General features: G+C 45.1%; 4 non-coding genes across 4 annotated transcripts; 1 reads left to right on the top strand and 3 right to left on the bottom strand.

Annotated features, from left to right (window-relative positions):
• Positions 1–3,924: 3,924 nt before the first annotated feature.
• On the bottom strand, positions 3,925–3,996 carry TRNAP-AGG (transfer RNA proline (anticodon AGG)). The gene has a single exon. It is a non-coding gene; the product is annotated as a tRNA-Pro (tRNA).
• Positions 3,997–5,162: 1,166 nt separating this feature from the next.
• TRNAI-AAU (transfer RNA isoleucine (anticodon AAU)) lies at positions 5,163–5,236 on the bottom strand. Its single transcript has one exon. It is a non-coding gene; the product is annotated as a tRNA-Ile (tRNA).
• Positions 5,237–5,667: 431 nt separating this feature from the next.
• Positions 5,668–5,739, bottom strand: TRNAA-CGC (transfer RNA alanine (anticodon CGC)). The gene has a single exon. It is a non-coding gene; the product is annotated as a tRNA-Ala (tRNA).
• Positions 5,740–6,849: 1,110 nt separating this feature from the next.
• Positions 6,850–6,922, top strand: TRNAK-UUU (transfer RNA lysine (anticodon UUU)). The gene has a single exon. It is a non-coding gene; the product is annotated as a tRNA-Lys (tRNA).
• The last annotated feature ends 4,685 nt before the right edge of the window (positions 6,923–11,607 follow it).

Below are 11,607 nucleotides of genomic sequence, written 5' to 3' on the forward strand. Positions count from 1 at the left end.
CAATAAAATGATTTTTTTAAAAAGATACAGTGTCTGGGATCTTAAAGGTTTGTAGTTAAACAAACAGCCATCTAGCAGGGAAGCAACAAAGCTCACGTGGAAGAAGCACACCAGCCTGGGTGATCATGAGGTGTCCACAAGAAGAGGTACCAGAAGTTCAAAAACAAACAACCAATTCCATGTGAAGGGGCGTGCATGTAGTGGAGACTCAGTCCCTCTCAGAAGGGCCACACAGAAGGGATAACTCCACGGCAGATGAGCCACATAACACACGTGTATATTTGAGATTGTTCAGTACATCAAAGTCAAGAGACACTTTCAGACACAGTTAAGAGTCGTAATGGGTCCCTGAAGGTACGGGAAGAGAGAAGGTAGGTAATGGGGAGCTGATAGCATTGATAACTGTAACCCCACTTGATGGGGTTGAACAACAGAATTGTATGTGAATGGATGTACTGGATTGGGTAAGCTATGGCAAAATTCAGTTGGACCGCTGTCGTCGGACCTCATTGCCTTCCATCCCTCCAAGCCACGATTCAATAAAGCGATTGGATCGCAAAAAAATAAAAAAAGGAATGCGGGTTCCTGGGGGGTGCAGTGGGGGAGGGAGGGGATAAAAGGGAACTGATATCAAGGAGTTCAAGAAAGAAGATGTTCCGAAACTGTGGTATCAATTGCACAACACTGCTTGATATGACTGAACGGTAGAATGTTATATCGGTAAGAGCTCCCAAGAAAATGATTTAAAAAACAACAACAACCACAGGCCAAGTTCCAAATTCTCTTGGACCTCCTTAGCTATGCAGTTAAATCACTCTACTCCAAGACGGATAAAACGCTGTCAATCAAGTCAAAAGATTAGCTATATAAAGATGACCCTGAGTCCTTCCTCACAAAAAGTACTAGGCAACTCCAGTTCCAAGCTTTCTAAAATGTTTTCTATAAAGAACTGCTTTCCATGTGACAAATTGGTTTTGATGTATATACTGCAAGTCACTGCGCTTCTTTGGGGGGGGGGCGTTCACAAATGTTTTGTACCATCGACTGATCAGTCCCCCAAATTTAATACAACCGCCACCCTGCGAGTGTACTAAAGAACCACTTCACAGCATCTCTTTCACACACACACACACACACACACACACACACACACACACACACACACACACACACACACACACACACGATAGCTTGTTACCTGCCTGAGTAAGTCAAGCTTCTCCACATAACCCAAACAGCATCTCCCAGGACGTGGCCATTGAAAAAGCCAAGCAAAACCAGGCTAGGCGGAACCCCACCAACACAATCATTCCAGTCCACCTCGAGTCCTGGGAACAATGCTGGTCTCCTTGAGCGGAAAGACGGGAACAGCCCCCGAAAGCGGCCTCAAACGTCCCGTAACAAAACCCTCTTGTGACAGCCTACTTGCCAGCAGAGGGGCGCAGGGGACGTCCTCCACCTGTTCTCCCGAGTCAGGCCCCACAAACCGGTGAATCTGGGAGCCAGCCGCGGAGAGCAAGACAGGCACACAGCCCCTCAAATCTAAGAGGAAGGGGGATCCTTAGACTCCAGCAAGGAGCTCAGGGAAGAAGTTACCGCTGTCGGGGGGGCGGGGGGGAAGGGGGCGGGAGAAGGGTGCAGTTGGGAAGGGAGGGGCTGCGGAGCGGGCCTTGAACCTGAGAGGAGTCGGGGAGAGGGAACGGAGAAGGGGGTCTTCGGCAAAGACTGCACAAAGTGGAGGAGAAACGCGAGGCGGGCTCGCTCGCGGGGGCCCACCGCCCGCGCCCCGAGGCGCCCCCCTGGCCCTGCCCGCATTTCCGCACGGTGCTCGGGTCTGGGACGCCCCGATCCTCCGGCGGGGGCCTGGGTGGAGGGTGCGGTGCGGGCGGCCAGGAAGCTGCGGGACCCTCCTGGGGCCCAGGAGGCGCCCGGAAAGATCAGGACTGGGGCGACTCGGGCCCCACCCAGCTCTCAGGGAAGCGACGATCCCGCACCCCTCGCCCGGCCCAGCGCCGCAGACCTGGTTAGGGTTTAAAGACTAATCTTTACGAAAGCGGATGGCTACATTTTTAATTAGAGAGGATGGTGAGTTGGCATCGTCAACCTTCCGGTTAGCAACCGAGGGCCCAGCCACTGGGGTAAGAACTCCTCCTGAGTAGTAAAAGTCTGCTAAAATTTAGATTGAGAGAAAAGGTTAAGATAATAGATGATAGATAGATAGATAGATAGATAGATAGATAGATAGATAGATAGATAGATAGATAGATAGATAGATAGATAGACAGATAGATAGCAAGATAGATAGCAAGATAGATAGCAAGATAGATAGATAGATAGATAGATAGATAGATAGATAGATAGATAGATAGATAGATAGATAGATAGATAGATAGATAGATAGATAGATAAAAGAGAGAGAAAATGAAAAAAAAGACTCGAAATATTGCCGCCCACCGTGGGACGTTCGAACTCAAAATCCTAAGAAGCTCGTGCTGTACTGAATAAACTAACAGAGCAGTTAGTTAAGTGTTGATGCCCAATGATCATAAAGATATATAAAAATTCCCCCCACTCTAGCCCCTCCCGCCTCTTTCCCCCCTTCTTTTTTTTTTAATTAATAAGGGCCAAGGATAATGTTGAGGTTTTTTATTCCCGTAAAAAGTTAGTCTCAGAAACCTACAGGGACCTCCTCACGCACTCTCATGACCTCAATTCTACATTACAAATCCGGCTAGATCAAAGCATGCACACTGGTACAGACAAGAGCTGGAAACACAGGGAATCCAGGACAGATAAACCCTTCGGGACCAATAATGAGAGTAGGGATACTAGGAGGGGAAGGAGAAGGTGGGGGGAGAAAAGGAGAACCAATCACAATGATTGACATATAAACAACACCCACCCACCCCCCGGGGGTACGTACAAGAGAAAAGTGGGTGAAGGGAGACAGTGGTCTTGTAAGACACGAAAAAATATTAATTTATAAATTATCAAGGGATCATGAAGAAGGGAGTTGGGGGTGAGGTGTAAAAATGAGCTGATACCAAGGACTCAAGAAGAAAGAAAATGTTTTTGAAAACGATGATGGCAACATATGTACAAATGTGTTTGACACAATCGGTGTATGGGGTGTGATAAGAGCTGTAAGAGGCCTCCATAAAATGATTTAAACAAGAAAATAAAAGAAAAAAAGAAAAGAGAGAGTGAGAGAGAAACCTACATGGGCAGTTTTACCGTCTCCTATAAGGTTGCTATGAGCCAGGCATCCATTCAATGGGACAGAGTGAGTGAATGAAGGATAGTGTTATGATTCTAGAATTGATTCAATTTTTATGTACCTTGTTTTATAGGTAAAATGAGATGATGCCCAAAGAATGTGTTACCTGAAAAGATTAGAGTACACTCCCTTCACTCTCTTCTCATCTTCCTATTCTCTCAAGCCTGTATTGATAAACCTAAAATGCTTCCAGGATCCAAGAATTACAGTCTTTGGATGCCACTAAAGCGATCCCTCTGACATTCCCAGAGCTTTTAAAGTCAGGTTGACAAGCAGACTCCAAGTCCAACCCTCCAGCCCAAACCCCGTTCCGCGCTTTCTTTCTAGGCCACAGAGTTCTTCTCCTGCCCTCAGCACCCGTCAACTCTCGCCCCTTTTGCCACTTCACGTGGACGTGGCCTTGCAAATTTTTCTCTGCAGTTTCCTGCTTCAGATCTAGTATTATTTTTTACTTGCCCCTTTTTCCACATCCTCAGGAAAGAAGAGGGGAGTTATCTCGATTGCATTTTGGTATCCAATGGTGTTGTGCATGTTTTGTTTATCGCTGACCACAAAAGTGCATCGAATACAGTAAGTACTAGATACACACGGGCAGGGGTTCCATAGGTGAAATGGTTGTACAACAAAGAGAAGCAACAGGAAAAAGTGGGCTCGTCCGGGATTTGAACCCGGGACCTCTCGCACCCTAAGCGAGAATCATACCCCTAGACCAACGAGCCACCTATATGCTTCATTCAATGATAAAAATGTATTAAATATTTAATGATCTTTTCTAGTTTCATAGCTTAAGTTTGGGTATAGTACTTATAATTGGTTTTATTTTAGATATTTTTAAACTAAATAGTCCTCAGAAATTCCCTGGATTTTTTCCGCACCATATACGGTCTTGTTTCTCAAAGGGCGTTTGCCCATACATTATATGAGAAACATACGTGGCGCTTGTTGAAAATACTTGCGTTTTTTAAAAAAAATAAAATACTTGAATTCCAGGTGCCTGGGGATGAGATCAGATCGATCGACTACAGGTTTTTACAAGTTCCCTAGATCACCTGTAGACTTCACCGCGAGAGCAACTGGAAATCCGTTTTCATGGTTCCAAAACTCGTGTGGGGCGCGTGGCTGACAATAAACATGAGGCGAACCATCAGTGTGAGCTTTATTATGTCTCCCACAGTCGAAATTCACTGAACAGGGCATAAAAGTGTGGAATTAAGACTAACTATCGTGAGGGAGCGGGGACCGGGGAGGGAGGAGGAGGAGAAAAAAGGAAAATGAGCTGATTCCAAGAACCCAAGTGGAAGGCGAATTTTGAGAATAACGGGGGCAACGAATGTATAAGGGGCTTAACTCAATTGATGTATGTATGGATTGTGGTAAGAGTTATATGAACCCCAATAAAATGATTATTAAAAAAAAGACTAACTCGAGAAAATTAGCTATGAGTGGAAAGTGGGTCCCCAATTCATAATTAGGTGCTGAAAGTGGATTTGGTGGGAAAGGAAATTGAGACAAAAGAAAGTTATGTCACGAACTGGGACAGAAGGCAAGATGGAGTCTAGGGAAAGTCTTAGTACTTTCTTACCTGAGAAATCAAGGTAACAGGAAAATGTATTTCCCAGGATAGGATTCCTCCCTTGAGTGGATGTTCTCAAATGCGGAACCTCATAAGTGCATTGCATTGCTCTGTTCACCTAACTCATGGTCAGTAAATGAAAGCTCTATTTCTAGGGCAGTATTCGATTACTAAAACAGATGGAACTTTCTTATTTTTTGAGAAGTAAAAGTGAAATCTTACGGTGTCCAGCCGGTTTTTTGCTTCTCTAAAGCAAATTTCTCAAGTTTCATAAATTTACGGAGTTCGGTAGTAGCTTCAATAAAAGAACGCTGGCCCGTACGGGGATCGAACCCGCGACCTTGGCGTTATTAGCACCACGCTCTAACCAACTGAGCTAACCGGCCACTTGCGTGCGGATGCTTTTTAAATACTTATCTAGAGGACTACATCCTTCTGGCTGGCGATGTAAAGTTAGTTTGTATTTTTCATCCTTTTACCAACTGTCTCATATTTTGTTCCTCCTTTTACAAATGCTATCAGGTCAAGGTTAGTTTTGTCTCCCAGGCTAGCAGTATCACAACTCATTAATGGATACCGGGCAATATTCCAGGTGCTCTTTGAATGTTTCTCTGGTTTTTCCCAACGTCACTTTGCTTTTCGTTTTAACACAGATAGTAAAAAATATTTCAAAGAAACATTTTTCCATTCTCTACGTGCATTGTTATATAAGCAATGATTAAAAGAACACTGGATCATATAACTGAAATAGAATATAGAAGATACAATTCAACCTTTTAAAAACAAACAACTCTTTAGGTGGGTAAAAAAAGAGTTCTGGAGATGCCGGGGATCGAACCCGGGGCCTCATACATGCGAAGCATGCGCTCTACCACTGAGCTACATCCCCAGCTGACAGCGTGCCGTTTTGGTAGCACTCCCCAGTTCTTTGTGTGCAGTTCCCTCCCCCCACTTTTTATATGATTTGTAAAATATTTCCGTTAAGAGTTCTTTAATTTATCCAACTCAGTAAGATGTTGAAATATGTAATGGCTCAGCTTTCAGTGACTTCCCAGAGTAAACTTCCATTCACTGAACACTTGTCAAACATTTAACCTAGAGAGGCACCGGACACTAACTAACCACCCCTGGAAATCCGACAAGTATAAAAAAGAATTAAACCGTCCCTCCAAAGCTTCTTTCTTTCCTTTTCTGCAAAGGTAGCTGAGACTTCGTGAAGAATTACGCAGCTCCCTCTGCCCCTACACTTACAGGTGTCCAAAGTAAGTCCCTGAAAAGATGGTATGACGACCATACAGTGCCAAGATCAGATCATCCTTAGGGTTCTGGGGTCCAAATACTGAAAATATTTCTGTAGAGAACCTACGAACTAGATGCTTGCATTCTGCCCGTGTTTTGTTTTGTTTTGCAGGATATATAGATAGCACACCAAGTTAACCCTTTCTATACGTACAATTCCTTGACACCAATTACGTTCTTCCTGGAACCATTCTGTGTCCTTGATTGCAGTAAATTTTGTATTACAAACAATGTGCATGTTACTAGTATATAGTATATTTACGCCTACGCAGATATGTGATGTATATGCATATATACACACGAATATGTATTTTATATGTAAAGATAATTTGAGGGAACGTTCAATTAATGTAATATTATTAGAGTTAGATCTTAAAGAAAATTCATGTTTGATTTCTATGCTACTTTAAAAAACAAAACAACAACTCACGCTTACTACCATCGAGTCAATTCCAACTCATAGCGACTCTCCGGGACAGAGTTGAATTGTCTTGTCCCTGTGAGTTTCCGAGGCTGTAGATTTTCACAGGAGTAGAAAATCTCCTCCTTTTTCTGCTATACTAATTATGTTATTAATAAGCATTTTTCTAAACCATTACCTTTGCACAAAAATCACAACTGAAACCTCTGCGCTCTTGTTCTAGTTTAAATATCTAAATGGTTTATTCAGGTTAGAGTATAGTCGCATTACTCTGCAGGAGCCCGGATAGCTCAGTCGGTAGAGCATCAGACTTTTAATCTGAGGGTCCAGGGTTCAAGTCCCTGTTCGGGCGCTTCCCTTTTTTTTTTTGTTGGGGGTTAGAATGTATGAAGGAGGAATGGTGTAGAAAGCGCAGAATGCTACTTAGCGTTCTGGAGCGGGCCCGAGAAGCGCAAACCGTCTTTCTATTAAAATGGCTCCCGGTACACCGGTGAGACAAAATGGCCCCGAGACGGCATTCCTCTGCTTGCTCTAGCCCACGGCAAAGCCTGTCACCTCAAAGCGCGATTAAATAACGATAAGCGCTAAGAACAAGGAAGTAAGCGTGGTGACAATTGATTGGCTTATAAACTGTGTAAAGACAATAATAAGATAGCTCTGCGCCATCAGAGGCTGGTCTCCGGAGTCTGTGTGCATGCATCGGTGCCTCCCCTCACTCCCCTGCGGGCCGCACCTGTTCCCACACCTGGCGCTCTAACAGGGACCTCGCAGGCCGTTGGAGGCCCGATGCGTGCACCTCCCGAGCAATGGTGATACTCCCTCTCACACTCAATAGACCCAATATACTGAAAGGGATTCTAGAGAGCAGGCACGTGGAAGTTCCCGAAAAACACGGGAAGGCATTCCATGAACAAGTTTTAGAACTTCGTCCCTGGCTCCTGGCAGGGCAGGTGTGGGGCGAGCACACCTGGAAAGAAGCATTGCAGTAGGTCAACTTAGAGAAAGTCAAGGGCTTGTACTGCCAGTAACCTTTTCCCCAATTGCTGCTGCCGTTTTGGGATGTCTTCGTGGTCGGCTATCCTGACTCAGGTCTCCTTAGTGAACCCCAACCTCAGGCAGAGGCTGCTCCAGACCTGACCGAGTGGGCAGATTGATGACCTCACCTTTATCCCCTGACCCCAATCCTGTCTTCCAAAGCCTTTAGTTTCCAGGCCCACACCAATTCACAGGGTGCTTTGCCTAAGACAAAACTTGGCATCCGTCATTACCAACCGAGGCCGGGCATCCATTAGAGGCCGACGTGTCTGATCTTGCGGCCTCCGGGCCTCTGCCCGCTAATCCTTGGGCCGCAACATCCCATCCTCCAGAATATTAGGAAAACCCCTGGGGGAAGGAGTCTCCGGACTCCCCCATGCTCCCACAATATCACCATCTCTGCGGAATTTATACCCAGCACAGTTGTTCCCGGTTACTATTACTCTTCAGGCGGATCAGCAACCACAAGGGAAATTGGACTCCATACAGTTTAGAAACTTTAAATAAAATGAGAAAAGCAATAGTAGAAAACGGCCTCCATTCTCCATTCATAACTCAACTGTTTGAGTCCCTCCCTGCCACCACACTAAATACCCCCACAGATTGGAAGAGCATCATGCGTGCTGTGTTAACCGGTGGCCAAATTCTGCAGTGGAAATCCGCCTTTTATGATGAGGGAGGAGTGACAGGACCGGGCAACTTAGCCCGGGGTTTGCCTTTGCGCTATGCGCGCTGTTTCGAAAGTGACAGAGGGACCTAAAGTCTGGATTTCTGGATTCCGGCAAAAACCCCAGGAAAGTTTTGCTGATCTTGTATGGGGGACTCAGGAAACAGACACGTGTTCATCACATGGGGGCGGCAGAGGCACTGGTAAAGGAACTGGTTTGGAAAGACGCTACAGGCCAGGCGCAACAAGCTATTGCCCCGGTACCTGCTGGTAGTTTGGAAGAGTGGATCGGCGCCACTCGTGACTTGGACACTATTTCTCCTAATGCCGAGGCGCTTGCCCCTGCTCGCGTTCTCCACCTAAATATTAAAAGAATTGAGAACGATGATAAAAGGTGTTGGGAACGTGAAGGACAGGGACACATGGCTTGGCAGTGCCCCACCAAGAAGGGAAATAAAAGTCAAGGAAAGAAACCCCCCTAGGTCTGCCCCAAATGTAAAAAGGGGTTTTCTTGGGCCAAGGATTGCAGATAGAAACTGATAAAAAAGGCTAGCCTTTAAACTCCCAGGGTTTTTTTCAAAAAGCCTCTGGACCATACTAGTAGGCCTTCATCAAGCACACATGACTTTTGACATAGACGGGAAGCTTTATAAAGGAATTGTTAATACCGGAGCGCAAGTTACTAGCATCCGGAAAGAAGAAGCTTCCCACTCAAGGAATCTTTCCGCAGGACCGCCCATTACGGGAGTGGGCTGTGAGATTACTTCTTGACAAGTCACCCATCCCCTCAGTTGGACAGACAATGTAGGCCATGCAGGGCATTTCACGCCCTTAGTTCTAGAAAATCGCCCTAACAATTTGTGAGGTCACGATGTATTACACCACATGGGTGTACAGCTAACAACAGATCATCACCCCCAATTCTAATGACTATTGCCCCAAAGGAGCTCTCATTTCCTATAAAGCTCTCATGGAGTTCTGAAAATCCCATTTGGGTGGATCGGTGGCCGATGGCTCAGGAAAAGCGAGCAATAGTGCATCAATTGGTCCAGGAGCAGGTAGACAAAGGCCATATAGAACCATCGGTTAGCCCCTGGAACTCTCCTGTGTTGGTTATCAAAGAGAAATCTGGCAAGTTTCTGTTTTTGCATGATTTACGTGCTATTAATGCAGTTATGAAACCTATGGATTCCGCTCAGCCTGGTCTTCCCACCTTATCTGCATTACCTATGAATTTATATGCAATTACAATTGACATAAAAGATTGTTTTTTCTCTATACCCTGACAGGACCAGGATAAAGAAAAATGTGCATTTTCTATGCCTTCTGTTAATTGTGCTACACCCATGAGCAGATTGCAGTGGAAATGTTTGCCCCAGGGCATGATGAAAAATAGCCCGGTCATATGTCAGCTATGTCTGGCATGTCCTCTCCATGTCACCTCATCCACTCTATGGATGACATCTTAAAAGGGCATGAAACTCCTGTTGTCTTATAGTCCTTAATAGAAACTATTACAATGGGATTAAATTCTCGAGGACTTTGTATTGCGGTGGAAAAAAATTCAAAAACAGGAGCCTTATTTTTTGTTGTTGTTGAATTTTTTGCCTTATTTATTTCTTTTTTTTTCTTTTTTCTTTATTTATTTTTTTCCTTATTTATTTCTTAGACTCTACTTAACCGCTAAACTAGTAAGGCCTTAAAAGCTCCATTTGTCCTTTCCTTCTACTTTGTCATCTATGCAGCAGTTCTTGGACAACAAGCATGGATCGCCCATCTTTACATGTTACCAGCCAGCAACTTGCACCTTTGTTTTCCCTGCTTAGAGGCCCTCAGCGAGCAGAGGAAGGTATTAACATTTCTCTAGAAGCCCAAGAGGCCCTGCAAATAGTTAATAAGGCCTTAAATGAGGCAGTACTCTTTCGTTACCAACCTGGGGTGCCTTTATTAGCCTTGGTACTGCCAACTAAGGGATTCCCCACGGGAGCTCTCTTCCTGGAAGACACAGGAGTGGTGTATTGGGTCCATATGGCCTACTCTACCGCCCCCACCGTGGCCCCCTTTCAGGACAATGTTTTTATTATGGCAAGAAAGGTACTGAATACAGCTAAGCGTCTCCTTGACCAGGAGGCTGATGTACTGGTGCTTCCACGATCCAAAGATTTGGTTACTTGGGCATTTGAGGAGTCTCCTTAGGCGCAATTAGTGTTGTCTACTTATCAGGGGCGAGTTGATCATTACACCAAGCACAACATTTTATCCACCATCCTTTGGTTCTCCATTGAATACAAACGGATTTTGGCAACTAAGCCTATCCCACACGCAGCATTGATGTTCACGGATCCTTCCAAATCTCACTATGGTTAGACAATAAAAACCAAGAAAACCCTGTTGTTATTTATACGTCTGAGTTCTGTGGTTCTGTACAGCACAGAGAATTATTGACGCTTTTCGCGCTTTTGCATAATTATTCCTAACCCCGTTAATGTTTTGGGTTTTTTTAAAATGTTTTTTCTGATATTCCCTATACCATAAAAACTGACAATGGGCCAGCTTACCCTAGCTCCTCTTTTGCTGCAATTTGCTCTTGTTGGAACATTTCTCATACTGCATGTATTCCTTTTAACCCACAGGGATAGGGTATTGTTGAGCGTGCTCATGCAGCTCTTTAAAAAAATTGGAAAAGGGGGACCATAGGGGGGAAAAGACCACCGGAGAAGCTAACAGAGGCATTATTTACATTGAATTTTAAACATTTGACCAACAAGTTCTTTGTCCAGCTTACAAAAACCTCCATTACCTCTGGTTAAATGGAAGGATCAGGTGACCCATCAATGGAAGAGCCCTGACCCTATGCTAACCCAAGGGAGAGGCTTTGCTTATGTCTTTCCAGAAGGATCAGAAAAGCCCATTTGGGTGCCATGCCCTACACACATGGATCCCCTGCGCACAGCAATGGAGAGCCTGTCGCTGAGCCGGATGAGCCCGACAAAGGAGGGCCGCAGCCAACGGACCCCCGAACACCAGGAGGAGGACCGCAGCGTTTATCCAGATGTGGTCGCCGCAGGTGCCATAAGCAAACATCTCCGTCAATAACATGGGGGGCACTGAAGGCCTTAGTGCCTCAAGCTCAATGTCTCATCCATTGGATACCCTTGTTAAAACCTCCGTTTTTTATACTTAGCTGGTTCCCACGTACCCTTAGCACGATCAAAACTCCCCTTTTCCAGTAAACTGTTCATGACTTAATTGTACAATTGGTTCCTGTTGAAATCCTCGTTAGGGCTTCGTAGCCGCCCTAGTTCATTTTCCATCATTCGTATGGTTCTCTCTGA

Source organism: Tenrec ecaudatus, chromosome 1 (assembly GCF_050624435.1).
Source record: "Tenrec ecaudatus isolate mTenEca1 chromosome 1, mTenEca1.hap1, whole genome shotgun sequence".
Taxonomy (NCBI): domain Eukaryota; kingdom Metazoa; phylum Chordata; class Mammalia; order Afrosoricida; family Tenrecidae; genus Tenrec; species Tenrec ecaudatus.